Here is a 16598-nt window from a genome sequence, read left to right on the forward strand (position 1 = left end):
AATAATTTTGTAGCGTCAGCAAAACGAGGCAGGTTTGCCTGTTAAGAACGGCAACATGAGGATCCTTGACGGAGACCTTACGAAACAGGCGTTGTGATTCGGTGCGAAACACCAGAAGCAGTAATCATTACGCCTGAAGCGACACGTAACTTGCAATATCTGGCGGGCGACCGTGCCACAGCCTTCGATTCGGACACAAGCTGCTGTTCTGCCCCAGGACCAGCAGTTTTCTCTTCCTCCGTCAGCACAAGCTCGCGGGAGAAAGCTGGAGCGAGGCCGACGTGCTTGCGACTAGACACTGGAGCACCGCGCTTAGCTTCGATTAAGAGGGGGGGGTGTCTACTTGGCGCGGTTTCTCCGCTCTCGTTCCCCGCGCTTTGGTATCGGCCGATCACAAATCGGCTCGCGGTCGGTGGGGCCAATAAAAGCCGCAACTAGCACAGCGACACGCGAAACGGAGCGAGACAAAGGCGCTCGACAAGGCGACCTCGTTCAACGAAAAATCCAGGCGCTCATGGCAGGCACGGGTATCTTTTTCTTTTGTCGAGGCCTAATTACTCGCCACGTTGAGAAAGAATAATCGAAACCTACGCGACGTTACGCGCCACAGATGCGCACGTGGGTACACAGCGAGAACCGCAATCCGCCCATGCACGGACGTTCGCATCCATTGAGAGTGGAGATCCTAGCGCGCAGCTCCTCCGAGCTTTCCACCTACGGCGGAAAAGGACGTCGAGTTACACGCCGCCCTCCGTACGCTGTTCATTGTGTCATCCAAAGGAAATGCAGAAGTAATGGTTCCTCCTTTCAGCCTTGATGGCGGCATCTCACGGTCGCGCTTACCGCGAAAACGCGTTCACGTTCTCACGCAAACCCTCTGCTTTTGATGAGGCTACCCCGCTATTGACACGTAAAACGCTTATTTTGTGCCTTTAAAACCAGTGGAAAGGTCAATAAAAAAATTAAAAAAAGGGGGGGGGGAGGGGACCGCAACTAACGCGGACTCAACGTTCATAGATATTTTTATAAGTATCTATAAACGTTGCGCGGACTCGTTTCACCTGATACCGCCCATTCCGCGGCATGCCAACGAGACTGTGCACGCAGTATGGTGCCAATGGGCGGAGCCAATTTTAGACAGCGTCGCCACTACTTGTCAGCGTCCACCTGAAAGGCGCCGAAAAGGAGAGAGCGCCATGCCGGTGACAGAAAACGGTCACGTAGGTAGCAAATAAGCCAGTTTCCATTCTTTTCGCAAGCGGCGCGGCGCCTGAATGCGCCTTTCTCGGGCTATTTTTGCCTCGCTTTTCATAACGCAGCGCCCTCGCTATTTTCTTAATCGAAACGCGAAACGGCTTCGCCTTTCAACGAATTTCGCGCGCACGAGCGCGTGCACTTCGGGCGTGCAGTGCCTCAAGAAAGGCTCGGCAGACCGAAAACAAATAGCAGACGTAAAATAAACAAAAAAACAAACGGCCACTGCTTACAAAGTGGCCGCGGCACTGGCGGTTACTTTTTTTTTTTTTTTTTGCCATCTCTCGCCTCCCTCTCTCTGCCCGTTTTCTACGAAGCCCGCAAAAGCTGACCCTGATGTCGGACGCCGTCAAAGCGGCCTTTGTGCGTGCAGCTTCCCGCGCTCTGCGAAAGGAAAAGTTCTCGGACGAGGCCCGCACAACAAAAGGCTGCCCACCTGTGCATTCCTGCCGCGGCGCCTCGGGAGTTCGGAAGGACGACACACCCCGAGTCTTCCCCGGCAGAACGAAACGGGAGGGAAGACCTCCTCTTTCTAGAGGGGGCAAGAGAGAGAGGGGGGCATCCGCCCAAATGGGTCTTCTACTTTTCCTTTTTAACGAGTGCGACTGCGAAGCACGGCGCCGGCTCTACAACGGCCAAAGAAAGCGTCATTGTATCAAGCAATATTTCGCCGGGTAATTCGAAAGCGCGGGAGGAACCAAACGGGCGCGCCCCGCCGTTTTACCGCGGACGGCGCCGTTGCTGCCGCCGCCGGCGGCCAAAGTATGCTGCACACTCGGCCGTCTTGCTTTTGCATCTTTATTACCGCGGCAACAAATGAAATAAAGAAATATTGGACCAAGGTAAGGCGCTTTTTTTTTTTCTTGGTAAGCCTTTCTGCGAACCACCGGCGAAATTACAGTGGACTTGGAATGTAAAAATGCGTACGCTGACCCGCAGTAAGATATTAATTGACGACGGGAGGCGCGCGCTCTCTCTCTTTCAAACACACACACACACACACACACAAAACCTTAGTTCACGTATCGCAGCACCTGCAGATTACTGAAAGAATTCTCGCACTGCGCTATGCGACGACACAAAGAAACAACACACACGAGTACGACAAGCTGCACAGGAGCAGGGCAAGCGCTAAAAGGCAGAAAATAAACCATAGAAATACGTCTTCGAAAAAGACACGGAATGTCACGTAAGTTGGCAATTTCTCGAGATACACAATGCTACAGGAGATTTCGTTCCGCAATCCGACGGCGCAGGAAGAGGTAGCAGCAGATATTCGCCTACGCTGCACAAATTAATAACGCGTAAACGCCCTGCACGCTTCCGCACAGAAAGAGCGCGCGATTTGAATTCACCTCTGTAAGCACAGCGCAGTCAATTGACGTCAAGACGAAACAAGACATGCCCAGTTGACACAACTGCGAATTTTCTTTCGCAACGCCTCAGCGACAACGCGCGCGATTCCCGAACGCCCTGTGACGCTGAGAACAGAACAATAAAGAGTTAGCGCGCGGCGGCGGCCTACAGGATGGCAAACACGGCATGGCCCCCATGTCAACACGGGTCGAGAAGGAGACCACACCTTGCGGGCCCAATGGCACGGCCGCCCTCACCCGCGGGGCGAGGAGGCCGCCTTCTTGCCCGCGCAGAAGGGCGCGCAGGCCGCGCCAGAGAACCAGTCGGCCAGAAGGAGGCCCCCGCCGTACAGCCATCGTGCCGCTCTTGCCCAAAGGATTAAACACCTCGCCGGCCCCTACGCTGCCCTCCGTACCACCCGGTGAGTGCGCCGTGTTCGCGGCTCGCGAGACCCCGGGGACACGCGCACCGGCCGGGACCCCGGGGCGCTCCTGGAGCGAGTGCTTTTCCGCACCGCTCCCAGCGCGCCTGGACACGTGCGAGACACAACTGCGTCCGGCTGTGCTGGGAACGTGCGGTCCAAGCGCGGCGTGCATGCTGCCACGCGCGACTCACAGAATGATCAGTGCTGTAGTTCCTCCGCGCGCGCGCATTGCACGACAGTGAGGCCGAAAGACAAATGCCACCGTTGACTGACAGTGCGAACCGTGGAAAGCACCCTCAGTCAACGGTGGTTTGGTCGTGCATTCCGCACCGAATAATATAATGGCACGCAGAACTGACTTTTGCGCGTTACCAATAGTACATCTACCGGTATCGAGCACTTGGTCTATTGAGGAATCAAACTGCTTTAGGCGTCATGTCATCGACGATAACAGAATGCGCGAGCACTGAGCTGTTGCTGCCCGGTAGGAAAACGAATGACTGCCGCGTATATACCATGCGGTTATTCCATGAACTGCCCTCGGCCAAATAAAGATAATGCATTGCCATTGTTCAACAAAAGCCCTCGAAGAAAAAAGAAAGAGCGCTGCACTGCAAGCGAAGCATGACGGCAGTGTTTGAAAAACATGAGCGTCGCAACTTCTTTCTCCTCTCGGAGCAGCGCGAGCGAATAACGCCCCTGTCGTGGAATTGTCGAATATACTGCTGCTCTGCGGGAAGGGATCATGTGATATTGCCGGGCCACCAGGACATGACAGATGGTTTCAGCACTTGCCCACCAGCTGACATCTTCGTGATGGCGGACGTCAGGCCCTGACGGCGATGATTTACTCGTGCGCAACCTACCGTAACCGACACGCGAACAGTAGACGACCGGGGCCGTCGAGTGGGAACGGGCTGCCGCAGGGCTGCAGGCTATCGGCCGCGGCATCTCACGTCCGCGATCTGAACACCCGCTGTTCCGCGCGAAATGGTGCATGGCACACTTCAGTAGCCGCCGCCTTATTTATGCCGCTCTATCCGCCCTGGATCGCGGAAAGAAATTACAGCTGAAAGAATGCTTCCCGCAAGTGCCGCTTTATCCGCTGCTGATCTTTGTACTTTGTTGGAGTATAGCACGCTGGAAGCGATTAGCACACGACGAAAATACCAATGCTTGGAGAAAAATTGGAACCCGTCTAGCCACAATGTGCAATTGAACAAAATTAATAAGTGTAACGGCGAGGAGAATTCAGCGCTCATAAAGAAGCACTGACGAGGATTAGCTTTACCTTCTGCACGGCTTGCTTTGACGACAAATATTCACAAAGTAAATACAACAATATGAACCATAACCAATACAATGATGCGAGCGGAAACACGAATAAAATACCTAGAAAGGCAAACATGACACAATGGGAGTGCGTGTTTTTAGGCGATATTCAATTAATCGCACCACTCAACCCAAGTTTCACAAGCAACAATTTTTTGATCGAACAGTGCCTTTTGAATGTTGTTGTACGCAACATGAAATAGCTCGGGTCAGATGGTGTCATCTTTAAGTAGTAAACGCGCGCACTGCAAGAAAACCTCGGCTCCAGTCGACACACTATATACACCGCGGCGGCAGCGGCTGCCGTCGCTGCGAGGCGACAGCGCAACGCTGGGCGTACCCCCGATAACAACTCGAACCTGTAACGAGGACAGCCCGTCTCATTATCAGTGCTCACCAATGCGTCGCAGTCGCCGTGCGTGAAGGGCAGAGAGAGGCGAAGTCTACTACATGGCGCCGCCAACCGCACGCACGCTGGCGAAGCAGCGCGCTACTTTCACACGCCTGACGTTCGAACCTTGCGATCGCTGACGAGCGATGAGAATTCTCCCTTACGGTGCTAGACCGTACTGTTCTTCTTCTTTCTGGGGTTTTACGTGCCAAAACCAGTTCTGATTATGAGGCACGCCGTAGTGGAGGGCTCCGGATTAATTTTGACCACCTGGGGTTCTTTAACGTGCACTACAACGCAAGCACACGGGCGTTTTTGCATTTCGCCTCCATCGAAATGCGGCCGCCGGGGCCGGGATTCGATCCCGCGACCTCGTGCTCAGCAGCGCAACGCCTTAGCTGACTGAGCCACCCCGGCGGGTGCTAGACCGTACTGAATGCACAGCGTTTTCAATCTAGGATGCATCACACGGTCGTCATGTGGTGCTCAAACATTACCTTTAATGCGGCAGCGAAAGCGCGCAACATCAACGTGTGAAACTTAGCGTCGGTGCCCAGAAAAGTAACGTAAAGCCTCTAATTGTCGAGGTTCGTATGCATACGTTGAGGATGCAACCGCAAACAAATCACACTTCGCTGTTAAGTGTGAGCTCCATCAGCTCTGAATGAATGAATGAATGAATGAATGAATGAATGAATGAATGAATGAATGAATGAACTGCTTTCGTTCGTCGTCAGAGAGCACGCTTTCCGTAATTATGCAATACGGGAACTGTTTTATGCCCTATAAAAAGAACATAGCTTGCTCATGCTACATATTTTCGTCAACAACAGCCTGCGGAAATCAGAGGAGAGGTTGCCGGGAGAAACTGGCGCGCACAGATGACACTGACTAGCTCGCATCTGGCACGCGTTTCACGCTCGCTCTGCTTCCGAAGCACACACAGAACAGCGGACTCAAGACGTGACCGGATCTCGCTGCCAGTCATCTCCAACACGCTGTACATAACGCCTTCGAGTACGCGCACGCTGCCACTGTGCAGCGACGAAGGTTGCGGCACGGCCCCGTTAATGCGCCTCCATTGTGTACCGCGCCTGGGCGCGTACAACGAGCTGCGCGGAACGTGCACACCGCACCCCCGCCAGCAAGGGCTCTCAGAATGTCCACTTCCCGCCGCCCGCTCAAAGGAGTGAGTTCGCTCTGATTCGAGACGACAGCGAGCACGTAACTCGCACGACACGGGCCGCCGTTGCGCAACTGAGTCACACATGCGACAGGCGGCGTGCTCGACCTCTGCGGAGCCCACCTTTGGGCCGTGACGCAACAGCCGCGGGCTATATAAAAGCTGAGCGGACGATATCGCTGGACCAGGTAAACGCGTGGGACGTGCTTTGCGGCCTCGCAAGAACAAAAGGCGGTGCTGCGCTCCCTCGCCGCCATACATGGGAGCCTGAAGTGCATCGTTCCGCGCAGTGCGACGCGCGCGTGCTTCCACGCGGCGTACGCACCAATCGCGTGGCTGCAAACGCGCCGTCGGTGCTACCCGTGGGAGGGGAGGCAAACCAGCCGGAAAAAAGCCGCTCGAGCATTCCAGGGTTAGGCCGGCTAGCAAGCTCGCCTACGCGCTCGCTCCTCCAAGGACGCGCAGACGGGCCGACATCGAAAGCTGCATAGGATAGCGAGCCGTTCTGCGCGCAGCGACGAACACGCGCGAGCGCAAGAGCTGCGCACGGGGTTGACGTTCATTGGCTACAGCTACGCACAACCACCAACGGAAGTACGCTACACGGCACTACATCCGATGACTGCAAGAATCGCACTTTTCTGACGTACCACTCGGCGGGAGAAATGCACCAAGAAAATCAGGCCGCGCCGAATGCCGACGGGCTATTCGAAAGGCGCCCCCCGCCACCGAACTGTGGCATTCAGCGGTCCTCGCACAGTGAACCGAGGCGGTGCACTTGATTGACCTGGAACCTGGAGAGAAGCTGCGCTGCGGCACAGACGGCGAGGCGCCACATGGAAGGTGCGAGGAGCGCGAAAAGCCCGCGGCGGAAAGCCCATCTTCTCGCCGGTGCGTAGCAGCTGCAGGGCGCACGGTATCACCTAACGGGTCGCGAATAACACGCCCGAAGGCGTCGAGAGAAGAACCGCTATACGAAGGAGAGAGAGGCTGGCCCGACCCAAAGGCGAGGGTGCACGGCGTCGTAAGGAGCCGCTTCCCGGTGCGATAAGACCGCGGATCGTGCCGGCGCCGCCCGCATGCCAGAACGCGCCCCGATCGAAAGTACGTCCCTCCCGTCGATAGCGTATCGACTGGCGCCAGTGAATCGCGCTCGCCAAAGCTTTGAACCCGGGGAACCAGTTTGCGGCCGCCACCAACTTGACAGGAAGAGCGCTGCTGCATATCCACGGTACAGCACGCGGAAGTGACCGCAACTGGTGCGAGCAGAAGGACCTTTTCGTTCTTTTCTAAACTTTTCTTTTTTTATCCCGCTCCATACCCTTTCACGCGTGTTCGTCAAAGAAAAACAATTCAAGAGGCTCAGCAGAGCACGAACGAGATACCATTTGCGGCTCAACAGGCGTTGACGTGCTATATGCACCCAGGTCACGCGCTTGCAAATCTTGCCAAAAGGCCTCTATTGACGTCCAAAGTGTCCCCCTTGTACCGTACCAGGCTGAAATTAGCTCTTCAAAGAAGGTTCGTGATAAGAACAAAATGCGTGATCCACAAAGAGAACGTCGGCGGCTTCCCGCCCCAAGCAGAAAAATGGAGACTGGGAGAAAAAAAAAATCAACAGCATGAGAGCAGCCACCTAGAATAAAGAAAAACAAAAAGGGAGAGAAACCTGATACTATGAGGACAAAAAAAAAAAATTGACAGGTTCGCCGTCACATCGAGAGAAATGGAATCGTCTTCCGCATTAAGTCGTACAGAACAATATAAGTGCACGCAGGAAGGAAACCTATAGGCCTTCCGGCCTTCCGGAGTTCAATACACAGAGTTCCGATTCACATGAGCGAAATGTATAGCCCCTTCCGTTCACTCTCCGTTGCGTCTGAAAATTCGCCCGCGCCGGTAACGAAGGAAAACCGTGGTTTGTGCCTGCGTGGGTCGTCCCGCCTTTACTCTGCAGAAGGCGACCGACGGCAGTAGATGCGGGGACTCACCCGCGCCTAAACAGAAACCGGGCCACCCAACGACTGAGGCCGCAATGGGGGCCGGCGGCCAGATGGTCGCGAAACCACCAGCAATGGCCACTAACGTATGGAACGCACACGGCTCCCGAAAGCACATCACAGCGCAGAATATTGCTTTGGGCCTCTCCCAAGCTCAAGCGGTGCATGTCAACGCGCCAGGGACCCGTTATATCTGCCATGCATCCCCAACGAAATCACGCAGAAAACGTGCAACCAAGAGAATACAATGACTTATTCCTACGCGCAGTCATTTTAATCCTCTTATAGACCACACTCCTTCGATTTGTTTATCTCAGCACCTTCCTCCTCCACTACTGCATGTGCAACCCCCATTCGTAGGAAAACCAGCAGCGTTGCTGCAAGGTTACGCGCACGCGCAGTGGGCAGAGACCGCTTCCCATTGCGCAACCGCATGATCTTGTCGATAACGCCGCCGGTTATCACAGTGTTCAAGGCACCGCAATCGCACTATTAGTAACGGTTCTGATTTATCTACGGCGAATTTCTCCGGCCCCGCCACTTGAAGAACTGCAAATGATCGCGACAAAATGAAGACAACGCATATAAATACATGACGACGATGCAAGTGAAACTGCTGGTACGGCCCAAATGGAGTCACTGCGTAACTTCTTATACACACGGCGTGCACTCTAGGAAAAAAAGAAAAAAAAAAGACCGGAATTACTTATCCAAGACAAAACGAGACATCCTACACATCAGCCCACTTACTTTTTTTTTTTTTTGCAACTATGTAGTTATCGTAGGCGAAAAAAATTAAGTCATATTTTAACCGGCTGCAGTATTCCTACGCTCCACGGAGAGGAGTGCCGATGAGGGACCAATACACAGAGTTTCAGAGAAATGTGCGCACTAACACCACCCTAAAACCGGTATTTCTGCGAAGAATGAAAAAAAAAAAAAAATCGTGCCACCAGCCGCTACAGAATGAAAGAAAATGGTTTTGACAGCGTGCACTTATGCACTGCGAAATGTCGATAAGCAGAAATGGAGTTATAATAGCACGGAGACTAAAACCGTCATAAAGACACTCGATAAGCGAGCGTATCACCATGCACCATAGGCGAGGCACAGTGAGCTTCGCGGCGAACAAAACCAAGCGAGAAAGTGCATGCCAGGAACGGTTCCCCACGGCCAGTGAGGAGTGCCAAAGCAAAGACGGGCGCTTCCGAGTTCGATGTTTCGCCCGCGGTCAACGGGCAAAAGTTACAGGCGAAGCGGCGCTGTCACTGAAAGTGCCTTCCGTCCAGGACGCCAGTGAAACAAGCATGCCGCAGCTTTCGAAGGCTGCACGACGCGGAAACGCCGCGCGCATCGCGGCAGCTTCCGAACGGTACACAACCGCCCGTCACATCCATAGCGCATATGTGCGTACATGGGACGCCAAGAGCAGCCAGTTTCTCTGCCGTCGTGCGCGTCCACTCAGCGGCCGCATCGCACTAATCTCTATGCACGGAGCGCCTAAGCCGAGCTCGGAATGGCACGAGCTGCCTTTCCGCACGCCCCCTGCCAATGTAATCGTCCGGTCTCTCTGTGGCCTCCCCGTAAACACAAGCTGGCAGGAGCAGCTCGCGCCCAGTCACGACTCTGCGCGCGACAACCGTTGGCCGACAAGCGGTCGAGGGGTCAACGACACTGGCCAACGCGTGTTCCACGAGCCCAAACGCCGCACTTAGGCGGGGACCCCCTGCGACTATCGATCACGTCATTCTGCACAGTGTAGCGTGCGCGCCCCCGCATATACGCGCTCGTTGCGGAACCGATCAACCGAACCAAGGAGCGCGCACGGTGATTGGGAAAAAGAAGAACGACGTGCAGGCAGCCTTTGGAGATTTCGCATCAAACATTTCAGTGGCACACTGCGGACACAAATGCGATGGCCAGAAATTATAGTTGCCAGCCCCCTTATCAGAAGCTATATCAACTGCTGCGCGAGCAATCAACAGGCTGCAGCTAAGCTTCTCGTCAAGTCTGCAAGGACCGCCGGTCTATGCAACCCAGTGGTACTTGAAGCCATTGCATGCGAGCTTGAAACGCGAGGGCACGCAAGAGGCATTTGAAACTTCCCAAGCGGCTAACGCATGCTTAGTGCGAAATTTGATCGAAAACGGCAAAAATACCACGAGCCAAAAAATTTCACAATGCAACGAAGCGGTTTACGAACACCTGAAAAACGAAGTTTGCTCAGTGGGAGATGATGGCGATAGCTTGAACGGTACCCCTCACACAAGTACACACAGTGTCTTCACTGGGTGGTCTTATTTTTCTTAACATATAAAAGATTACGGTGAGAGAGGCTGTCGTTCTGTTCTTTAGAAGGAAAAAGAAAAAGAAGCAGGCAATTTCAAGCAGCGCCGGTGAGCGGAATCTCGTCCGACGTCGGGCGACTGCCTGCGAACGCCCGAAGGCTCGCAACCGCAATCGAACGCACACATCTGCGTTTGCGTATAACGACGTCCTTGGTTCCAATTCTCACGATCGCCGCACTAAGCAGTAGCGAAATTTCAACTACACGAAGCACTTGGAGCGCCCCGAGTCGCGGATAGCTATCGGTGCTGCTACATTTTGGTCGTCACGACCCAAGGAAGCCGTTCCGGATGGCGCTTGGACGCTTTCCAACACTGCTGTGGGTCTGCGCTGGAAGGCGTTGAAAGTGAGCTGTTCGCTTAAAAAGACGCGAGGTGAAACCACAGTCGGCGGCAGCGCAGGCGGCGTCGACCCGCGCCGGGGTGAATGAAGGCGGCGCGCGCTCGTCTCAGCCCGCTGCACCTGGCCTCGCAGCGACGAGACGCCAGAGCGCGCGACGTCTTCCAGCGAGCGCGGAGCCCGCGCACGAGGGCGGTCGGCCCACGCGCTGAGCCGACCACGCGACCGGAAGCGCTCCTGCCACCTCCACCCGACCGTCCCCGAATAAATCATGTCGCGCAGGATATGTGGCACGAAAAAAAAAATAATAATAAGCGGACCCCACCCCGGAGCATCCGCTTTCCCCGCCGAGGAGGTCACGCGCGCGGACCGTTAGCCAGGCGATCGGCCGCCGCCACCCCTTCGGGAAAAAGTGCAGCGGCGATGGCCTTCGCCGATAGCCGCCGGCGCATCTTTTCGTACTGAGGCAAAGGCCGAAACCTGTTCCGCTTTCTGCGAAGAAATGGACGAAAAAAATAACGTAAAGAGCAGGCGCGCGCCACACTACCGGACAATTAACGTTTTCGTCAGACCCGCTATAGCAGCCCGGGGGCAGGCAGGCAGGCAGGCAGGCGGGCACGCAAGCACCAGCGCATGCCCCAGCGAACGTCCAAGGGGCCGGAAATCGACGGGGCCCGCGGGAGAGAGTCCGTTGCCGAGTCCGCGCGTGTCGGAATAGGCGGGCGACATTCCGACGGAGGGCTGGCCGGGACACGGCGCCATAGGTTGTTGACACGGCAGCCGCGCCGTGATCGCGACCTCGGCCGCAGCATGCAGGCCATCGATAGCCGCCACGTGCGCCCTGACAGCAGCTGCCAAAATAAAGCGGGCAAACGAGCGCGCCGCGCAAACCGGGACCGTTAGCAAATGGGAGAGGAACCCGGAAGCTGGTACAACCCGCTGCGCGAGTCGCTTACATAACCGGCCGTCTACGAGCGCTCGGTGACGTATGACTTTGTAAATGCGACGCTTACATGCAGCACAATCGGGGAACGACGGGAGAGGCGCAAGACGTATATACGACACTATATGTACGAGCACGAATGTTGGCAGCGCGGCATACTGGTAAGAAGCCCCGACGACCGCACATATCGTGCGCATGCGAAAGAACACTCGAGCAGAGGCGTCTGAGTTCGGAACACTGAACAGCAAGGAAGAAAAAAAAAATGGGGTGGGAGGTTTTCTTGCGATGAAACTGCACTTGTCAGACGATAAGCGGTACCTGTTTGGTGCGAATATACCGTCGCAACAACGTCAAATATAGTATAGGGTCTCCCAGCTAACATTAGAAAGCTGTTCAACCAAAAAATAAAATAAAGAAGGATTTTCAAAGACACGGTGCAAGATACGATTTTAAGATCTACGGTGTTCGGTCGTCAGAGGCCCGACTAAAGCCCCTTTATCAGCTAGTATACATATATAGTATGGTGGGACTTGAGGTCTGGCGATGGAAGACCATCGGTCTTAAAATGCGATCTTGCGCCATGTTTTTTTTTTTTTTTTGATTTTTTTTTCCCTCGCGGGACAGCTTCGCTAACGTTAGTTGGTCGTCATTTCCACCACAATATTAGCCACCACAAAAGCGGGAGCGTCACATTCGATGAAAAAGGCTCGTCTCACAAACAGAATAGCGGTAAGGGATGAAAGGCAGGACGATCGATAGACAAATGTGCAGCGCTTGCAACGCCCCGTTCGCGAGGCACACATGACGGCCATCCGCGGAAATCCAGTCTTGCGCGCAAGGCGCAACATAGCATATAAAGGAGCGCGTCAACATGGTAGTGAATTCGCTAGTCATTCTGAAGCGGCTTTGCTACATGGGCCTTCGCCACCGCAGAAGGAAAATAAGTGGCTCGCGCCCTTATTCGCCAAGGACACGGCAAGAAGCCATTCTTTTGCTGCCGATACATTGGGTCGCGCCGCCCTGCAGCGCCGATTCCCTCCCAAGATAAGGCCCGCAACAAATGTCCTCAGGGTGCCGTTAGCGTCCTCGGGCGCGCATAGGCGATTTACGGGAACGAAAGACACAGCGCACTAGTAGGACGTTCTGGCGGGCTAGTTGGTTCGTAGCTTTTAGACGTTTTTAAAACTGCGCCAAAAAAAAAAAAAAATCGAGGACACACGAAAGAAACACACACGACACCACGAGCGCCAGCGCACGGCTGGGCCAGCGCTCCTTTTCCAAAAAATAACGTAAAAAAAAATTCTTTATATTGAACTTGAAAGTACTGAAGGCAGTACTTTTAGGCCTACAACAAGGAACGGTATAGGCACAAAGTGGCAGAGCAGCCAATCGGCGGGCAAAAAGTGCTCCGCAGAGATGGGGAAACAAAAGGCGGGCTATTCAGGCATCCGCCGCGCGTCGCCGGTGGCCCCCAAGCAGAGAAGTCTTGTCAAGGCTACATTCCACAGCCACGGGGATGTCAGTGGCAAAAAGTGCACGCACCCATCACCGACCGCCAATGGCTTCTCTCGACGATGGCATTGCCGACCGAGCAGCCCACGAAGGAAAGGACGCCCAAGGCTGGACTACTTTGACCTTACTTATGGGGCCGCCCTCTCGCGCTCCTCTCTCGTTCAATCCGGTGTTCCCATTCAAGACGCCTCAACGCCGATCGCACGTGTATGAATGGAGGATACCCTAGGATACCGTTCTACGAGCCAAGTGTGCGGACATGCAAGAGCTGCCCGTACATTACATGCCCGGGCGACATACAACTGCTTTAAAACGACAATCCCCAGTGAAAACGACAAACGCTGCCGCCGTAATTACCTCCACCCCCGCTTCCATACTTCCACCTCAAGCTGGCCGTTATCCATTTGTAATTCCAGTTTCGGGTTATTTTGAACAAGTACAATTTACTATACACAATTGTCCCCCGAATCATCGCAGCTCGACTTCGCGTACCTCGTTTTCAAAACGCCCCAGACAATGTGTGAAGACGCAGCCGGCCACGAGAGAGGTGCTGCACGCAATTATCAGGCGTGCGCGCGGCTGCGCAAACATATCGCGCCACGCTAGCCGCTCGGCTCGCCTCCGCTGTTGCCCGTCCCATCCATCACGTGTCCCTCGAGCCGGGGTGTTTTCGGAGCGCACAACGGCAAGTGTTATTCGTACACATACTGCTGGCTGTACATACGTTACATGTACGCGATAACAGCGCGCCGGAAAACAATAACTTCAAGGAAGCCCACGCTTCACAGAGAAAACCTACAACGCACCTACGTTCGAGGCCCAGTCACCCCCCCGTTCTCCACAAAGCCCATCCGCAAAAGTATACCACTGATTGTGCAGCCTGTATATGCACGCCCAGATACTCGCCACCCACCCGTCCTTTATTATTATTTTTTCACCAAAATGAGTATGCACACGGGCCACATGAACTTTTTTTTTTTTTTTTGCATAGCGACGCCGTAGTAAAACGCCAACCACTGTTTCCCATTTCTCTTCCGAGTTCTTGGGCCTGCATAACCTGCGACATTTCAGATGCACGGTGATGCAGCGAATTCCACTGAATTCGAAGTCCCTCGAATGGCGAACTTAAGAATAGCGTCACAAAAGTCGAGCTACCTGGCTTTCAACAGGAGCGTGATAGCTGAAGCATACAAATGGCGATATGCATAAGCATGTAAGAGATATGTACTGCTCGAGTGCATGCGTATTCAGCGGGCACGTTATAGTTGCAATGTGTACCTAAGAGAAATCAAACGGAGCCGCTGAACAGGATAAAGTACTTCGTTAAGAATTTTTCTGCGCAGTTGCTGTTTGCAGTATAGATCACTGTGCTTGCGTACTATTCAGTGGGCTGCCACCCATTAGCCGACAAAGTACAAAAAGCAAGCACACGCTGCCCAGGCTGCACTGCGTAGCCCGTCGTGTGCGTCGTTCCTAGCTCCATATACATAAAAATTCTGTTCGGTCACCTGTATCTGTCACACCTAGCTCTAAATAAGTTAATACGTATTTTCTAAACAAGCGCGCGTGTGTAACATGAGTCCCTATACCAACTTCAGTCGTATTTGTAAGGCAACTTGGCATCCATAAAATTTGCTGCCTCACCTAAGCACCACAAAGCACGGCGTTGCGGTACATCTGCAAGCGGGAAAACAGTCATAGGGAGTACGAGTGAGCGTTGTGCTTCGCACAGTCGCGAGAAAAAGAATAAAAGAAAGAAGATTTGCAGATCCAACGCACACGCTGCAATATATGCGAAGCGAATCTTCAGTCAAGCGGTGTGCATTAAATCCTATACAACTAAAGGCGAGGCGTACAATCACGTTTACCTTCACCTTATGCAGCGTGCAACCTAATGCAATCTTTATGTTTATCCACCAGAAAAGTGACGACTTTAATCACATGTAATTTTTATGTTTACGCACTACACCGCTCACAAGGTATGCCGAAATGAAATCACCAAATCAAGCGGATGCACAATGTGAGACGTCTATACGCAGCGATGTAACGAAGACGCGTATTCGCTATACATTTTCGCGAAGACCATGTGTGACGCTTGTCGAGGGACGAAGGTTGATGGCAGGCGTGTGCACAGAGAAGTATACGACACATGCCTATTGGCATACATTTAAGGATTCTGTATCATCTGGTGTCACAGTGGCACACGCTTATTCTGGGCGATTAGCCAGCGATATGAGCACACACCGAATGGCTAAATCACGGAAAATCAAATAAATCACAGAATCACAGAATCACACACACACACACACACACACACACACACACACACACACACACACACACACACACACACACACACACACACACACATTATATATATATATATTATATTATTATTATATTATATAGTACGCGCCGCGCATGTACACGTGTCACCTTACAGGAGCACTACAATAGTAAAGAGCGTAAGGCCATTCTAATCATACTAAACGCTTTCTAGTCACCCCTCGACCGAAACTGAAACGTTGCTGCGCATGCCCTCCGGGGGACAGAACAAGGCAGGCCAGTGAAGAATGTCGCGCTTCTGCGACCTTCGCCTGATAAAACCGGCGCGATGGCACGCGGAGCGGAATCCTTCAGGCATCAACAGGCAGTCGGGAGCGGGACGCGCGAATGTGGAGGACAAAGTGGGTTAGCAATTCAACAACGCCACGCCGGCGGCGCCCTGGCACGCACTCCCGCCGCTGCCTCCAAGTACACAAAACTGCTCGCAGCCAGCGCCCCAAGCAGCGCCTGTGAAACGGCAGCTTGCGCCTACGAAAGGCGAGGTAGCCACCGCAGGCGAGGCGCGCGGAATTATGCAAACGCCTTGGCGCGCTTTCCACTGGCGCTAAACTATACGCAGCGCCGCGCCACATGAGGCAGCAGCGCAGCCCGCGCTTCGCCCGAGGGCTTATCGGCGCCGCCCGGGCTGCGCACGTTCAGTCGCAAGCTCGCACATTCTTGGAGGGCAGTGCGCACAGAACTGCATGGCTCGCAGAACCGCTCACATCAAGCGCTGCAACTGAAAGCTCGAGAAGGAATGAAATTATACAATAGAGAAAGAAACTCGATGATTGTAACGCGATCGACGGCGTTCTTCGCAAATGGAGACAAAGGGCGATCGTAATCACTGTCCTGGAAAACGCTTGCAACATCAACGAATCCGGCCCTGGAAAAAATTCCGATCGGTTAGGAGACAGCAGAACGGCTTAACGCATACGTGAACGTGATATCAACGCGAGATCGTGCTCCAAGTTCGTTCCAAAAGCCGCATAAGAGCAACAACGGTTTTTTTTTTCTTCCATTTTTTTTTTTTTTCGTGTGCGCGTGTTATTCGACCAAAGCCCATTAGCTATATACAATACTATTCCTCGAGGAGAAGCTGTCTTGGAACGCCCGCCGCTATCCAGAAATCCGTGCAAACAAGAATTTAAGAAACAGGTGAAGAAAAAAGAACAAAAGGAAGGTAAAAGGGG

General features: G+C 53.7%; 1 protein-coding gene across 2 annotated transcripts in view; it reads left to right on the forward strand.

The window, feature by feature from the left end:
* Nucleotides 1–2915: 2915 nt before the first annotated feature.
* Nucleotides 2916–16598, forward strand: part of LOC119462640 (leucine-rich repeat-containing protein let-4) — a 45537-nt gene continuing 31854 nt past the window's right edge. For both annotated transcript variants that reach the window (XR_007467092.1, XM_037723962.2), the window contains exon 1: nt 2916–3031. The gene's annotated coding sequence lies outside the window, so the exon portion shown is untranslated. The remainder of the gene's footprint in view (nt 3032–16598) is intronic.

Source organism: Dermacentor silvarum, chromosome 1 (assembly GCF_013339745.2).
Source record: "Dermacentor silvarum isolate Dsil-2018 chromosome 1, BIME_Dsil_1.4, whole genome shotgun sequence".
NCBI lineage: Eukaryota > Metazoa > Arthropoda > Arachnida > Ixodida > Ixodidae > Dermacentor > Dermacentor silvarum.